Raw genomic sequence first — 17,728 nt, 5'->3', positions numbered from 1 at the left:
TTAAACCTCCTCTTCAGCAGGATCTGTGGCACTGACGTGAGCCTCATGCTTCCCCCCGGAGTTCCTGAGCATTATGTAGCATTAAGGTCTAATAGCACACGCTGCTGCTTTGCTCTTGCTGAGCACAAGGCCTTGGTTTTATTACGTTAACATCTCTTTGACTTGCAGGCTTCCTACAGTAAAAAGTTTGCTCGGTGCCAGTGAGCAGGGATGATGCTGTCGGCGTAGCACGCGTTCCTGTGCTTGGACGTAGGTCACGTTCGCCTCCGGCTGCAACTCTGCAGCAATATCTGGGATGGATTGGGACCTTAATGGGCATGTGGAAAGATGTTGCTAGCGTTCACATAAGGCAGTTAGGACTCAGAAATGTTCCGTGTTATTCCAAGCTGCTAAAAAATAATGCGGAGCTGCAGGGGGAGAGTGTTCAGATGTCGTTCAACAAAATGTAGCTTGGGTTATTTTTCCTCAATTTTTCTTTTTTTGCCTGCCAACAGTTAACATGAAACACTAATCATGATTTGTACGTAGCTGACTAAAGCTTCTAAAATGTCTACTGTAAACCCTGGCTGCTGCTGCAAAAGTTAATACTGCATAGATTTTTTTCCTTTAAATAATCCTTTCCTTGCTAGCTTTCACTTTTATTTAGGTAATGATGAAGCTGGAAAATCCCCCTTTCTCTACCAAACTCCTTTACTGTTTACACTATTGTGTTTTGCTCTGTTTTCTGAATAAAAGCAAACACAGTCTGCCTATTCTAAGATTTTTTTTTTTTGGTGCTTACCTGTCTTGCTGGTGCAATGCCCACAGGATGAGGAATACGCTGAAGTGATTCAACGGAGCCACCATGTTTGCTGGGGTTTTACAAGCGCATCGCAGCATCTTTCTCTGGGCTAAATGACTGCTGAGATCTGATGAACCTACGTGTCTGTGATGCTTTGTATTTTTTAGCCAGCAACTGGAATGCTTATTTTTCTGGTGGATGAACTTATCATTTTTTATGACCCCATTTTTTCTGCGGGTTAAAAGTGTCCACCTGAATAGGTAGCCCAGCTCAGCTGGCATCGTGTTCTATAAAGCTGTGGGTAAAGTAATGGTGTGCGTGAGCCTGTTAGAGGGAGGCTAATTTAAATGATGCCTATGCATTGTATGCTTCGGCTGAAATACTTTTTGTGCAGACTGAGTACTTAAGTTTCACATTAGCAGCAGCTGAACAAGCCTTATGTTGACCCTTTGCACAGGGACGAACTTTGCCTAAGGAAAAAAGGGCAGTAAAATGTCAGAAGTGTCGCACATTCTGCCTGCATTAACTTCACATGGAATGTAGAATCAGAATATGTTCAATCTGTTCTCTGAGGGGGAGGAAAGGAAAAGGTGCTGAAGGAGTGAAACGAGATTATGGAATGGCTATCAGTGCTAAAATGGGAATGTGCCCCTTACTCTTCTTGCTAAAGATGTGTATAACTGTTAAGCAGCAAACAGGTTTAAAGTGCTCGCTTCTGTCCCGTGCGAGGACGGTGTTTGCTAATTAAAGGGCAATGAAAGCAAAATGGGTGCTGGACACCGGACAGTCTTGGTGAAACCCGGTGCTCATTCCCAGTGACGTGAGACGGCGGCGTGCGGTCGCTGAGGCCAGGCCGTGGATAGCCCTTATGAGGGCTTCTACACGTGGCGCTGGCTGTTGCCCTGAATGTCCTTGGTGGTTTTGGCACTTGCAAACTGATTTGTCTTAACTTGCCCTTTCTTCGCCCCAACTTTATCTTGTCCCTCCTATCCATATTTAGAAAAACTAATATCAAAGCCAGTCTCTTGATTATCTTCTGTGTATTACCATAAGTTGTTCTAATTGTATTGTTGGCATGAAAAGAAGCCCCGTTCAAGTAGGAATACCCAGCTTGACAGAAAAGCTACAAAAGCTCATTAATCCTTTCAGTTATTGTTAAGGCAAGCACCATAAGGGTCTACAATTGATACCAACGGTCACTTCACATTAAAAATATTCCGATGAGCTTCAGGCATTTATCTATTATGCAGTTATTGCTGATGAAACCTAGGACAGCCATCCGTACATAAATTTGCACAAGCAGCTTGCAGTGCTCCGCTGGTATTGGTGGGGTGTTCAAGATGCACACGTCATTACAGATCCCAGCAGAATGTAACACATGGGAAGAGAGCAGTGCTCATTAATCCACCTCTAATCTACGGTGCTGTTGAAATAAACCTCTGCAGATCAATATTATGACCGTTTGGTAGAGATGTCTTTGTGAAACAAGTAATTAAGCAATGTCACCAGCATAAATAATAATTAAGATGATGTGAACAAACAGAAAGATTAGGCAAGAGGAAGGTGCTGTCAGGTGCTGCTGGGCTGCAGCAGCATGGAAATTCTGTTTTCTCTGAAGAAACCTGAGCTAAGAGCATTCTATGTCATCCTGGCGTTTTTTCTTTCATTAACTTGCCTCCTTTCCCCAAATGTGCAATACAAATGAAATGTTCTCACAGCTATGGCGAAATGCAACAGGAGCTTTCATGAGGGGGGAGAGAGCGAATTAAACCCATGATGCAATCATCTATTTAAGAACCGGGCCTGATCTTGCACTGTGTTTCATGCTGCACTTGTGCTGAGCTCCATCTGGGTTCCGTGGTGCAGGTCCCAGGCTGATCCATTGCCATGCGCACGGGCAGCTGCAGCGGCGACCGAACTCGTAAATTTGGGGTAGAAGTAGAAGGAGCTGCTGTCACTCGTGCTTAAAGTGCTTGTTTACCAGTAGCGGTCCCAATGGTAGCATGACTTAGTCTTCGCAGCCTTTGGGGGAAGAATAATTAGTAATTGAACATTGGATTGGTATAAAATAAAATTCCATCAGCGATGAGTTTCTCTAGTTAATGACTGTATTAATTTTTCAAAATGTTCATGTTCGTTACTGTGTAACCTATGCCATTCTCTCTTGGAGGTATGTTTCAGAAAATGATTAACTAAACCGGCTGGGATCTTGAGTTGTTAAGCTTCGAGAATTGTGGGAGTATTAGCATTTTTCCTTGTACAAATATAAATTAGAAGCTGAATGCAGCTGCCTCCAGAATAATTAGGTTTTTGCTATCAAAACTTCAGTGCAATCAGGAATGGCCAAACTAGGGGTTAGGTTCCTTTAAAATAACTTAAAGGTAAAGATGGAAATTCTAGGTAGGCTTTCAGAAGAGCTCCCTATAGTAGTAGGCTTTGCCCTTTTCTATTTTAGCTGTGATTAGGCGGGAAGAATAATTTAGTACCTCTTATTGTATGTGTCTGGGTGCCTGAATTGATTTTTGGTGCTGGTGTTTGAGCTGCCCTTCAGTTTTTACTTGATGCTGTTGGATGAAATATTTAAAACAATTTTTCCTCGTGTCAGGTGATAGTATCTTGGTTCACTGCTAGGAAAGGTGTGGGGTTTTTTACCTCGGGGTAGCTGTCACGCAGTAGTTATTCTGAGTCGAAGCTCGGACAGGATGCTTGCACTACATAAATGGAGAAGGTCATCTGCAGGTGTGGAGCGGAGTGGAGATGAGGTCTGTAACGAGTTCTGTTAACCAGAGACATGCATGATGGGGACAATGCACCAAAATGCAGGGAACAAAATGAGGAGAAACAAAGCAAGGGAGATGGGTGCTAATACACTGCTGGGGGTCAGGTGACAGTGAGGAGGAGGATGATGATGGGTTTGATTCATGTTAATTAGCTGTGCATGTGGAAAAAGGCCAGTAGGCAGCCCATATCTTTCAAAAGATACGTTAAGGTATAGGGCATCAGAATAAGGGAATTTCTCTTCTGGCTGAAGAACAACGTGAACACCACTTCCCTTTAAGAAAGTTCCTGAGATTCCTGACTGCAGAGTAGACTTGAAAGCAGGACCTGAATATGTTCAAAAAGTGGAATCTTCTCAACTGCTCTATGATAGGAATTGAAGGTATCTTTTAGAAAAAAAATCTTCATGAACTTTAAATTTAATACAAGACTGTAGGGACCGAAGATAGTTGCATTTCGCCATAGCTGTGAAAACCTTTCATTTGTATTGCACCTTTGGGGATGACAACAGGGTTTGGCCAGTGGCACTGGTTAGACGGGTGTCCGGGAGGTTGCTGGCAGCACAACGGGAGCAGGGCATGGTCACCGAGACAGGGTATAAACCTGGTTTGGGAACTTAGTAGTTATTAATGATAAGTGCAGAAGATCTAGACGAAGCGTACTGTGTTCTGGTTGAATATATTCCATGTAAATATATTCTCTGTAAAAATAGATGAGTCCTCTACCTCGCCTCCAGTGGCTGTATCACATAAAAGACTGGGCCTGTGCTTGGAGATCCTTGATGCCCACCTCCATTAACGTCAGCTTAACTATTCTTTGTTCTAGTTTTCCAGCCATAATTTTCTAACACCACAGCTCTCGCCTTTCATTTTCTTTTCCACTTGAATTCCTATGCTATCCCCACAACGGAGAGATAAAGGCACATTCCTTTTGCTTCATTCATTTTCTTAAATTCAGTTTCTGCCCCATTAAATCAAGCACTTATTAATAAAATAGTGTCATTAGCTAGTGGAGCATTTGTTTCATCCCTTTCTCCTGTGCGGGGCGTACAGGGACCCTTTCCCAGTGCTGTGTTGCTGTGGTTTAGGTGTGGGGTCCACGTGTACCCCTTGAGTCCTTTCCCTGCTGAAGGAGGGCTTTGCAGGGCACGAGCCCTCCCTGCTGAAGGAGGGCTTTGCAGGGCACAAAACAGCCCTCTGCATTGGAGAAACACATTGGAGAGGTGCTCGCCATGGCAGTCACCCAACAGGACAAGTGTGCAATGACCGGTGCGAGGTGTCCCGGGTGTTCTGCAGGGCCCTCGGAAGCGGGCGTCTTTCAGGATTATCCACAGCTGCCAAGGACTGGGCTGTAATGCAGCAGGTCTCTTCTAGTCCTATGTTTCTAGGAAAACTCCGCCAAGTTATACAGCAGCCAAGAAAATGTGAGGTCTCATGGTCTGAACTCCCCTTGCTTCCCCTCGGAGGAAATCCGGCGCAGCTTTTCCCAATCCGCAAGTCACCTCCTTGCGCAGGGAATGGCGAGGCTGTTATTTCTGACGCTTTCAGGATCTGAATCTTGGAGACAGACAATTAGCTTCCTGCGTGCAGTTGGAAAAATATGTGATGGGGTATAATTAAGAGTGAAATATTCTGATAACTCGTTCTGTTGTTCAAGAAAAATCTCCTGTCGTACAGCTTGTTTTCAAGGTCTCCTCAGAAATCTGAAAAGGTGGCATAGAAACTTTTTCTAGCAAAACCGCAGACTTTCAAACTAAATATGCTGTTCTGGTATTTATAAACCAAAGCACCTATACAAAGCTAACTTACTAAGTCCAGAAGATACAAAAACTAAACCTGTGTGAGCCTTCACACCGACTCATCACTTAATTTTAACAAGAAGCCAGATGAGCCACTTTCAGTTGTTCTGGGAAGCGACCCTAATTCCAGGGCTCCTACAAGGTGTTTTAGTTAATACAGAACCGAGTTCACAAGCTTTGGCGCTTTCTGCCTTGTGCTGTTGTCTGATGGCAAGCCTGGCTTGGTTGTGCTTTGCTCCATTGCATTGGTCTGTCAAAACAGTCGTTTCCTATTTAATTGGTAGATAAAAGCATCTTAATTATATTTATTGGTTTTGCTATTTACTTTCTGGAATAATGGTGTTACCACTGGAATAAAATAAAACTCAAGTGCAAGTGGACAAGGATCTGGTCCTAAAGTACTTCTTGTAGCAGAAGATCATGTCTGAGTAAGGGCATAAATGTAAAGCTCTCCCCACAATGGTTAAAGAGATCTTAAATGTAAAAACGTGTCTCAGGATTATTTACTGATTTTTGCATAGATTCTTAGTATTTGAGTTGTGTGTGTTTGCATACAAAATGGCTTTCCAAGTCCTAGAGTTCTGATTGTGCCTCTCTACTCTTGCAATTCTTTCATTTTTATAAGGGAATCAAAGATTTATCAGACCAGCAGCAAAGATGAAGCTGTTGGGGGCCTTTCCCCGAGCGGTAGGGGAGATGAGTATTGCTGACGTGGATGTGTCCCAGCGCAAAGGGGGATGAAAAGACCATAAAGGAAGAACTAGATGAACTTGAGGACTGTAATAACGGCAATGAAATTGTAATTCAGTTGTATAAAATGCAAATTCGTGCCCTTTGAAAGTAACAATGGGGATTTCTGCGCTAAGTGTGGAGCTCATCAGCTGGAAGTGGCTGAGGGAGGGGAGGACTTTGTGTACTCTTTCAGGGAATGACTATCAGGCACTAATGAGACAGAGCCGTGAGAGAGATAAATGTGATCCTTTGGGATGCACCAAAAGATGGGTTTTTTCCCAACCGAGAAAAGGAAATATTAATGCTATTGTGCAAAGTACTGTAGTGACACTCCTCAGACAAGCCGACTGCAATTCTGGTTAGCCAGAATTGTTTCAGAAGATGAGTTCAAATGGGAACAGATAAAGAAGGGGTCTGGTAATGTGAATGGGGGGGCTTGTCATGCAAAAGAGTAAAAATGTGCTGCTGTTAGACCTCTGGTGTGCTTGTAGAAAGCGATTTGCTTTTTCAGCTTTTGTTTTGCTCTGCTGGGAAGAAAAAGAGCTATTTAAATTCGGAACAAATGGGTGTTCTGGTAAAGGATAGATGCTTGGCTGAGAAGTAACTTTTAATTAAGAGGTTCTCCAGCAGCTTTCCAGTAAGTGCAGTGGGGGTCTACAGGCTCTAATTGGTTTTAAAAATAGAGCTGGATCAGTTTGTGAGTGTAACAAGGCGAGGTGGCTGCGGTCATGAAGACAAGGTGATACTAGATAATTCCTCAGGGAAAGGGACCTGACAGTCCGCACGCCCTTGTTCTCCTCCAGCTGGGCCTCCCAGCACCGCAGAGCCATCCCGAGAGCCACCAGCCACGGAAAAAAGCCATCCTGCTCCTGTCCTCCAGCTGTCCCCCGTGTGTCGACGTGGGTGCTCGTGTAGTCCTACAAGAAGCTCCATTTAAGGTGCTAAACTGGAAGACGGTTAGGCCTGTAAAATATGTTTGGGGGAGAGTATTTTCCGCGTGGATAATTCACATCCATCAATCCTCTGTGGATGCAGAGGGTGCATGTTGCAGTTGGTAGTGAAGATGGAGGCAGGTCTGAGCCTTTAGGCCATCTTACCTCAGCGTTTTCCGTTTAAAAGATGCTTTTAATTCCATTTGTACAAGCTTCCTAAGAAAAAAAGTGAGCCGAAGTACCTCTACCTCTTCCCACCCCCCTTTCCCCGTTCACACATTCTTCTTCTAATAGTAGCAACTGAAGCTTAAAACTCAAGGGTAGATCTCAAAGCTGTTCCTGCAGGCCCAGGAGAGGGACGTGGATTAACACCCGCTCCTGCCATTAGCGTTCCTTCGTGGCTACTACACTCGCGGCAGGTGGCCATGGTGAAGCTGACTCTGCAGTATGCTAAAAAAAGATTAATTTTTAACCAATTATGATTCTCTTTAAAGTATTTTAGGGTGATGCTTTCGATACCTTAACTATTCCATTAAATTTAGGTTGTTTATCTGCAACTGTGATCAGCCAAGTGAGGTCTTGGATTAGATTTTATGGATTCCGATACACAGCTTTTACTGGTTGAGCAGAAGTACCCGTAATGTAACCTGCAAGAACAGCAATAAAGAAATCTTTCAAAACATCCTCATATATTAGGAAATGTGTGCCAGGTTCTGAAGGAGAGAGGGAATAAATGCAAGCTGTGGAGTTGGCCATTAAAGGTACCAAATACCTCCTGAGAGGCAATCATTTAGCAATTCTCAGGAGAATATTAGCAACTTCTGGGAGTGCAGTTAGACAAGGGAGGGAAATAGAAACGTCATTTGGTGGCCAGTCATAATGGTGTGTTTATTCAGAATTACAGGAAGATCTAGAAATGGACTACAGAAGAAAACCCATGAACAAGCAGGCTAAATGGAAGGAACTAATCCAGTAACTATTTACTGAGCTATGAGCGTGACAGATTAAGGGCTTGGAAAAGCTCAAATTAGTTTGGCTTCAGGGTAGTGTTAGGCAATGTTTCAGGTTTAACTTAAAACCAAACAAAAAAACCCACAAACACCTAAGAAAGTCTTTGAGAATAGTTTTTATCTTGCTTATCTCTTGGAAAGCCCTTTTTATCCCAGGTATGCTTAGGTGTATAATAAATGCATGTATCTATTTATATAATGGTATGTATAAAGTTATATACAGAAGATATATGTGTATAAATCATGTAATATCAAGACAACTGCATACTTGCAGGTGCTGTACACAGGGATGTCTGCTTCAGGCCAAAAGACACCCACAACAATCTCCTTGGAGTGGTTCCCCTGCCCAAGATTGCCCTTGCTCAGGGGACACACACATATACTACTGTCCTGCCGTGCCTCCGTATTGTCACTATTGTGGGACCCATGGTAATGTGTCTGTAGCTGGTATAGGGTCCACTGGTGCTGTCTTCCCAACTTTGGTCTACCTTCTTTCAAGGCTTCCTATTGCAAACCTGAAATGTGAATGGTGAGCGGTGCTGGGGAGCATGGATGCGGATCTGCAGATGGTTCCTGCTCAGAGGAGCCCGGTGCGGCTGCGGGCAGCGCTATGGCAAAGGGCCTCTGGTTCCCCTGCTCCCAACGCTGTTCCCTGGACATCAGGGACTTGGCAGGAGGACATAGTGGAGGCTTGCAGCATCAAAGCACACACCTGGATGGCTTCAAATTGAGCCCTTCAGGAGAAAAGTTACGAACTGGGACCAACCACTAGATGGAGACCTGTACATGTATACAGTACAGGTATAGTATACTTGAATTTTTCCATACTGTTCCAGTAAGACTGATACATAATGTTGTCCTGGTTATAGCAAAGAGCAAGAGAAAAATCCATAAAATCGTGTGCTTAGGTGCACTTGTTCTCTCCTGTGGAATGATAAAGTTCAGTAACTTACAGTGATGCGTGCATTGTGCAGTGCAGGAGTTGGCGCAGCGATAAGTACTCGGTTTTATTAAGTCAAATATAATGAAAAGCCTACGGCAGATAACTAATGCGCTGTCATTTCCTTTTAATAACAGAAGCGCTGGGTGTGGGTGTTTCTTCAGAGGTGGGAACGTGGTCAGCCTTATTTACAATACAATTAACCGTATGGCGTACCGTTGTAAAATAACGCTTTATAGGCTTTGCAAACAAAATGGTTCCAGGAACACTGAAGGTAGCAAAGGCAAGCACCCAAAAGTTAGGAAATGCAAGAGTTAGGGTTTGCATATTAAGAATAGGGAAGAGGTTGCAGGCTCGTTTGTTGTGGCACTATGGTGTGGTCTCTAACCACAGCGTCACCATTAATTTGATGAATCTAATTTATTCAGCGTGCTACTGGGAAATGCTCATGGAGTGAGCAGTCCTCAGTATTTTATCTCCCCCAATTGTCCAGCGTGAGGCCCCAGCCAGCTCTGCGGAGCAACAGTCACGTGAAAGCTTCAGAAATCTTTTTGCCTTTCTGCGTCCTCTGTGCAATGCATGGAAGGCCTTATCCCCACGCTGTAGAGAAGGGAGAAACACAAGAAGTATCTGCTGGATGCAGGTACCTGGTATGTCTTTATTTTTCAGACAAATAAGAACACTTCCAGAGCCATGGAGATACTTTTGTCGATGGCTGTGCTCACACACTTTGATCTGCAAGTCATCCCCCCAGTGCCCTGGCCCCTTATACCAAGTGATTTAAGCACTGCAGCAGACCGGGCAGACGTTCTGTGAAATTGCCTTCTCCCAGGGTGTGACGCTGACTTACCCTACCCACTGCTCACATGAATTTCCTATTTTTCTCCTTGCCATTGACAGCCTCAGGTTTGTGAAAACTATGCACCCTTATCTCTCAAAGGATTTTGTTGCAAGCCGATTAACTCAGTTTACCAGTCCTCTTTTCCTAGAGGACGCTATTGAAATGAGTTGCATCTGCTTGCCAGCTACCTCGTGTCCCAAAATGGATATCACTTGGTGTGCTGCGTCGGGCTGGGCCAGGGTTAATTCTCCTCCCAGTAGCTGGCGTGGGGCTGTGGTTTGGGGTTGTGCTGGGAACAGCGCTGAGCACCCCGGGATGGGTTCGTCCCTTTGCTCTGCCTCTTGCCCTGCCTTTAGCTCAGCCCGGGGACTTTCCCACTTTTACCCTTCCCAATCTCTCCCCGTCCCATTGCGGGGGGGGAGCGAGCAGGCGGCTGCGTGGGGCTCGGTTGCTGGCTGGGGTTAAACCATGACACTTGGTTTGAAGCAAGAAATGTTATAATGTCTGGTGTTGCTCTCGAAAATGCAAATATGGGCAGCTCTAGTGGGAGGGAAATTGAAGGCTATAGCTGCCTGCCCTAAAGGAAAAATTAGGGGAGAGCAAAAGAAATTTCTCAAATGTGTCCATCATCTACTAACAATAAATGTTACCTGAACAAAATGGAAATTGCTAAGGGAGAGTAATTTGGCTGAATATATTGATTAGGGAGCTTGGAAAGCAACAGTGGAAAGAGGCAAAAGAAAAATCCTGAATTACCTTTAAAAAGAGTAAACTGGCTAATTTAAGGCTTTGAAGTTGAAAGCGGAGAATTGAAAGTGAGCTGCTGCATGTAACATGGGCTTGGTGTGTCTCATAAAAATCCCAGGAACAGAATTACAAAGAGAGCAAAATCTGATCACAGGCATCTGCTGCCATCTCCTTCTGCAGAGGACGTTTTGCGTAACGCCATCGCCTGTTTGAGCCCACTGGGCCACCCTGCCTCTTCGTGTCCTTGTCTGAACCCTCTCATTTTGTGGAGGAATAATGCGGCTGATTGCTCTCGGAGCCTTTCTGCCCAGGGATTGCTCAGATGTTCCCTTGGGCGCGTGAGCGGTGCCAAACTGGGGGTGTTCCTGGTGAAAGGAGGTGTAAGGTTTTGATGAGCCGCTTTTGTCTGTGCCTGCCTGGCTTTCTCCTGATGAAGAATTTGCATCACTAAGGTTACCCCCAACATACGTTTTCTTTCTGTCACCGTGACAAATATATTTTAACGGTTCTTGATTTCTCTTCTGGATAGCTATTGTTCTCCACTTATTTGAGGGAGGAGCTTCTCTCTGGAAGGGATAACAGTACTTTTTTGGAAGAGGCATTTCTTATCATGGCTTAGTTAATTGACTTTTCTCTTATGGCTTGCAGTTTGCCTGATTGCAGTATTTTGCAATTACAAACTGCTTTATAGGGCTTCTCCCTTGTAGTATATTGGAAAATGTTTTATTGTCATTTATACAGAACCGGATTATGAATGCAAAGGCAGGTGCACAGTTTATGCAAAGGAGTTACTTGCTTTGAAATCGAGCACCTAAATGCAGCAAAATGAATGAGGTTGACAGTTTGTGGTAGACTGAGTTTGAAGGAGTTCATAGCGTTTTGGAGGGATTTTTAAAGTTAAAGATAAACTGAAGCTTATTATATGCTTAATTATGGAAATAATATTGAAGTTGCATATAAAGCTAAGATTTCTGATCTTAGCAACTGCAGTAAAAAAATTGAGATGCTAGAAAAAAGGAGGTGTGTTTTCCTATGCAATGTGTAGACCTTACATCTATGATTCTCAAGCCACTTGTGAAGGCGGTTGAGTTGAAGCATGCTGCTCTCCAGCTGGACGAGGAGCGTGTGTGCGCTCGTCAGGCACCGGCATGAATCTCTACCTTCTAGGAAACTATTGCCCCAAAAAATATCTGGGCGCTTTCCAAGGAAAACCAAGTGTATAGTAAAGTTGATAGTACTGGCAAATAGATTTGCTCGTGATGCTTACTGTTGTCCTGGTGTGTGCCCCTCTTGCAAAATGTGGTGCAATAAACCATCTAATGGCATAGAAAGGCAGCAGGAAAAAACCCCGCAGATTCTACTGGTAACGAACAAACTTTGAAAGATCCTGAGTCTTGGCTTGTCAGTACCATAAATTTGGCTTCTTGGTTTTGTCCTGCCATCTCTTCAATATCAAGAATAAAAACCTAGGGAACTGCTTTCCCATTGGGACAACAAGGTGAGTTACTGCCATCTGGCAGTGATGAGGCATCTCCTCTTGAACCTGCACCATGCCCAAAAATATCTTTGGAATTGCTGCTGTGTATAACCCCAGTATTTCAGACTTTCTTTTGAACTCTCAGAAAGTATACTTGTTAAGGAGAGCCCGCGGGGAATGCATGTAGCTGCAGGGCATGTAGCAAAATTCCCGTTCTGTTTTCATGGTGTCTGGGTACAGGTAACTTGGAAGGTACTGGGAACTTAAGCTCATGTCTGAAAACACCTATGCATGTGAAAACCTTTGTGCCCTGAAGTCCAGAGGGCCGGTCATGAGCAGAAAAGCTAATTGTGTATTCCGTGTCTATTCATCGAGGCCTTATGGGCATCTCTGGTCCCCCTCACCCCATGTTAGGATTATATGACAAGAAAGCAGAATTGTGATGCTTTATTTGACTGTCAAGCTTTGAATATAACCAACAGGTTTTAATAATAGCTTAAAGTTAACCATCACATTGAATGCTTCTCTGACTTTTATCAGTTCATTGGGTGAACCATCAGGGTACCAGAAGAGCACTGCTGTTGAAGCTAGCATTAGCCTAAAGATTTTTAAGCTGTTTTAATATTACCATTTCTATGGCTTTTTGAATGTCCTCAGTTTTGAAGGTACTTGTTCACTCAAAGGATTTGAGGGAAGATTTGAAGCCATTAAATGTATATCAGACTTTGTTTCAGGCTTAATTGATTGTTAAGGGATATTACAGAATAGTCATGCTCTAGGAAGTAATGGGCTAGAAATAATCCTCTCTGAAGAGCTGTACGCTTTGACGTATGCTGCTGAAGCAGGAAACGGTGACCTTTCATTAAACAGATCAAAAGCCTGAAAAAATAAGTTTAACTTGTATGGATTTATTTTGTAAGCAGGATCGAGTATCAGCACAAACTTCTTCGGGACTTGCATCTCAAGTGCAGAACAACGTCTCGGTTAGCTGTCGTTCATACTGTTAGAACAGGTCAGGAGATCTGAGTAGTGAAGGGGATGAGATATTGAGGGCATTGATGCCCCAGTTCAGGAAAGCATTTAAATTCTTACCATCACCTAGGTCCTTAGGTCTGACTTTAGCAAAATGCTTTTCTGAATTGTGGCATGCATGGAAAATACTTTTCACTGCATGTGTAAAGTGACCAGAGTAGTATGCGGGTTGTCATAAACCTGTGGCAATTCATGTCTTATTGAAGTATACCATCATGCCTTCCATCAACACCGTGTTTCACAGAAATGCCACTGGAATAAAATAATAACAATAAAATAAGCAGGTGTGGGGAGGCGGGGAAGGGGGAGGCCCTGTAAAGGTGCAGGGCAGAAAGATGGAGCTGCGGATGGTGGAAGGAGAGACTATAGAAGGAGAAGAGCGATTACCTGGTATGTTGGCAAGTAGAGAAGGGAGACACAGTCTGGAAAGGTGAGAAGGAAGCTGAAGAAATGAGGACTTGGGAAGGGGTACAAGGAGGGAGGGATAGGCATGTCTGAGGGAGGAGGAGGTATCTCCTGGGAGGATGTCCCAGTGAAATGGATTACCAAGTGCTGATCCAGCATGTTGTACAGGCTCTTAACTTCAAATATATGAAGTCAATGCACTTAGAGTAAGTGCATTCTAAGTACCTTATTGAATCAGAGGCAAAATGCACAGCTCCATGTTTAATTTAGCCCTTTAATACATTTAACTCTTCAGTGGGACTCTTGTGAGCTATATCTTTTAAAAAGTTTGAAGGGTCACGCACGCCTTTGAGAGAAAGTTCATCCAAAGTAATTTCACTGGCAGCACAAATGTACAGCGTATTTGCTTGTAGAATTGTGCATTTATCTTTTGATTATTTGAGCTAGCTTAATCAGGCATTTGCGACTCTATCCAGAATGCTGGCTCCATTTTGCTCTGGGCATGGTAAGACACGGTCTGACCCAAAGCCTACTGAAGCCAGTGGAAAGACTCGTTACTTCCGCAACATTTAGATCTGGCCTATAATACGCAGAGAGGCCCAGATGAAAGAAGATGGCTTTAGAATACCTGCAGCAAGAGAGGCACATTATGCAGCTTTAATACTGGAGTGCCGTAAAACTTTAAGAACCCACTTTTTGCCTTTTTTGCAAATTAGAGCTATTTTTATTGCACCTATAGGTTTGTAAAAATGCAATTATTCTTTCCACTCTTAAAGGAAGAGGGTAGTGCTCTCTGAAGCTAACAAGATCACTATGCTAATTATTCCTTCTGTTATTTCCATTTATAAAGGTCTACATCTTTTTATTGCTACCGCTACTGTTGCCTCCAGGGTCATTTTCAGGAACTTATTCTGATTCCGTCTACAGATGTGTTATTGAAATGCATATGAAATGGGCCTGCTCTGACAATAAGTGTCATGCCAGGATGACAGAATTGGATCTGGTTAAGTTTGCTCCCTGAACTTATGACACTTCATAAATGACATTTCCAGATCATTACTCTCTATCAAATATGATAGGAAACTTTCCAAGACAGAAATTGGAGCTAAATACCCAAACCCAGGAACTTGCAAGTATTTACATCTTTTAGGCTTACTTGCATGATCCTACCCTTCATTGCTGGGATGAGCAGCAATGGACACAGAGCTAGGAGTTGGGAATTGTCAGTATGGCTCCGGGAATTCAGTAAGCCCAACACAGATGAACTGGGAGGCTTGAAACTGCACTTCCACGTCAGTTTGCAGCTGCAGAAATCAGTAGGTTGATTTCCAGAGAGGCTGAGCGCGGGTACGTTTCCATTTTCATCATGGAAGAAAAGGTATCTTGCGAAGAAAGCACTCGAGATTTGGAGCAGGGCTCTGGAAGAGGTACAACCACAGATGCCGCAGGAAAATAGTGAGCTGTGCTGGACCCTTCCAAGGCTGCTGTGAGGGGCAGCCCTCTCATAGCGTGACACCAAACCTGAATTATGCGTACTATTTTTAACAGGGAAGACAAGCTTTTCTAATGTTTTTTGACCTGGAGACACCTCAACCCAGTGGGGAGTATAAAGGCTAAAAACCAGCAGAAAACCTGATTTTTGATGTGATTTAGTGAAAAAATAAAAACTTGCACTGGCCTTTGGAATGGACACAAAGTTTTCAGGCCAGTTTCTAAGGGTTATCGGAGATCTGCTGTCTGAGGACACTAGAGAAACTTTGTGATTAGAAGGTGGTTTGGGGGGGAAAAAAGCTTTTGAGTCTCAAACTTTTTTGAATCCTGCATGCTCGTTGACCTCATATAAGCTTTCAATTACCTGGGCATGTACTGGCCTCAAAAATTGGTGCTAAGTCTATTTCCCTTCAGCCTATTCTTTTATACAGCTTTGGCAACTATAAAGCAGCTTTTTCCAAGAGCCCAGCTCTACTCGTTTTTCTTTCCTGGTGATAATTACTGGAGTTGTTAAGAGTTAGCATGACCCGTGTGTTCTGCTGTGATTCTATTAGTGAGGTGAGGAATGGGCGTTGCAGCAGGAGCTCCGCTTTTGGTTGCCTACTTGGTCATGGTGACTTCCCAGCGTGAGCATCAGCTGACTCATGTGCTCCCCACCCCAATTTGAGCTGCTTCAGCAGTTTCGGGTGATATTCCCAAAGTCTTACTTTCACCTCTGTATGCCAAGGTCTGCAAGTGACTGCTGCAGGAGTTCGGAGGGGTTTCAGCCATTCTTAGCCAATTACTTTGCTTATTTCCAGTTCTTGCAGAATTATTCTGCAGGTGTATCGGACCAACGTGGAGTATTTCAGTGCCTGGTGCTGCTGCCCTGGAAGGGCTGGGTTCATGCTTGATCCCAGACTGGCAGGGGCTGGCAGGGCCCTCGGGAGCTCACCCAGTGCCACCCCCCTGCCCAAGCAGGCTCACCCAGAGCAGGGGGCACAGGACAGCGTCCAGGCGGGGGTTGAAGATCTCCAGAGAAGGAGACTCCACAGCCCCCCTGGGCAGCCTGCCCTTGTCCTGTCACTGGGCACCACTGGGAAGAAGGCTGGCTCTGTCCTCGTGACCCCACCCTTGAGATATTTGTAGGTGTTGATGAGATCCCCTCTCAGCCTTCTCTTCTCCAGGCTGAACAAGCCCAGCTCCCCCAGCCTTTCCTCGTAGGGGAGATGCTCCAGTCCCCTCATCATCCTTGTTGCCCTCCTCTGGACTCTCTCCAGGAGTTCCTCATCTTTCTTGAACCGGGGAGCCCAGAACTGGACACATCCCTGCCGCCGCTCAGACTGTGCAGGTATTTGTCCCTTCTCTGCCTGTTTGAGGTATGGTATGGTTTCTTTATCCCATTTAGAAAATCTCTAAAGTCAATTGCTGTCGCTTTTTCTTTTATTCCTGGTTTCTCTGTTTTTTCCTCTTCTGCTGTAAACATTACAGTATATCCTGTCAAAACAGCAATTTACTGAGGCAGGCTGTGTTCTCACCAAAACTTCCCTCCTAGAGCTTGGTGGCGGCTGGGCGCTGACTGTTCGGTATCGCCAGGTAACAGAGCTGACCTTTACTGTCGAGTCAGGATATACCTGGGTTTGTAAACCAGCTACAACAGGTAGCCCTGATAGACTTTCTTTAATAGGATTTCATCATATTTCTATGAGCAGCTGAAATAAATCACTTTAAAAAAAAAGTGCCATATCACATTAAATGGGGGTTATGTGCAGTTATTCTCTGCCATGTGAAATAATTCACAGTCTCACAAAACGCAAGCTGGGAAGCCACCCCCAGGCATCTTAAGATTCTTTTTTTTCCCCCTCTTCCTAGCCTTGGAAATAACAATTTAAACAGAACCCATAGCACTGTACAACAGTAGTCTGGTACAGACTCTTTTCTTCCTTAAGCCTGATCCTGCCATCTTTATTAATATCAGAAAAATATGCTAACTTGGAAGAAGTTTAGCGAATTCTTTTCAAGCTGTTTTTTATGAAGATGCCTTAAAATTTCTTGGCTTATAACAGATTTTGTGTGTGTGGTATAAAATATATTTTGGATAAGAAGTTTAACTGAATCCTTCAGCAAATATCAGGACTGAGTAGCTGAATGTTATTGATAAGGCTGTTTTATGGGCACACAAAATCAGCGTAATAAGTGTCTGTTTATTATGGACTGTTAGGTATTCTCTTACAACAGCGTCACTGAATTGTCAATACTCTGTTCAACAGCAGATTAAATGTAAATGTTTTATATCTAGGAAAAGTTAAAGTAGGCAAAATCGTGTGCAACTGAATATCTCTGCATTGCTGACCTCTGAAAGCACAGAAAATATTCCAGAATGAAGCATGCAGTCCTTTTCTTTTTATTTTCTCCCATCATCACCAAACCCAGCAAGCCTGGACCTAGTGATTTGACACCTGGTTTTGAAGGAAGAGCAGTCAGGTTTTAATTTTTATTCCAAAGAGATAAGTCGTTGCTAGCTTTGCGGGCTGCCATCTTGTAGTATTTTAAAAATATTTTTTTGTAAAGAAAATAGCTGATATAACAGTATTTTTTTAATAAGTATAAGCCTGGAGTGCATTTCCACATGCAAGGTGACCGTATGGATCATCTGTTAGTAGTCTGCCAACAAGGCTGGGTCAGAATTGTCGCTGTTGGCATACGAAGGCGCTTCTGTCTAGAAACACACCGTTCTAGAAGAGTCTGGCACTGGCACCGGCTGGCTGGGGCCGGGGGCCCCTGC

The sequence above is a fragment of the Egretta garzetta genome, unplaced genomic scaffold, assembly GCF_000687185.1.
Source record: "Egretta garzetta isolate BGI_Z169 unplaced genomic scaffold, ASM68718v1 scaffold655, whole genome shotgun sequence".
In the NCBI taxonomy this organism is placed as follows: Eukaryota; Metazoa; Chordata; class Aves; order Pelecaniformes; family Ardeidae; genus Egretta; species Egretta garzetta.
This window is presented reverse-complemented; position numbering follows the sequence as displayed.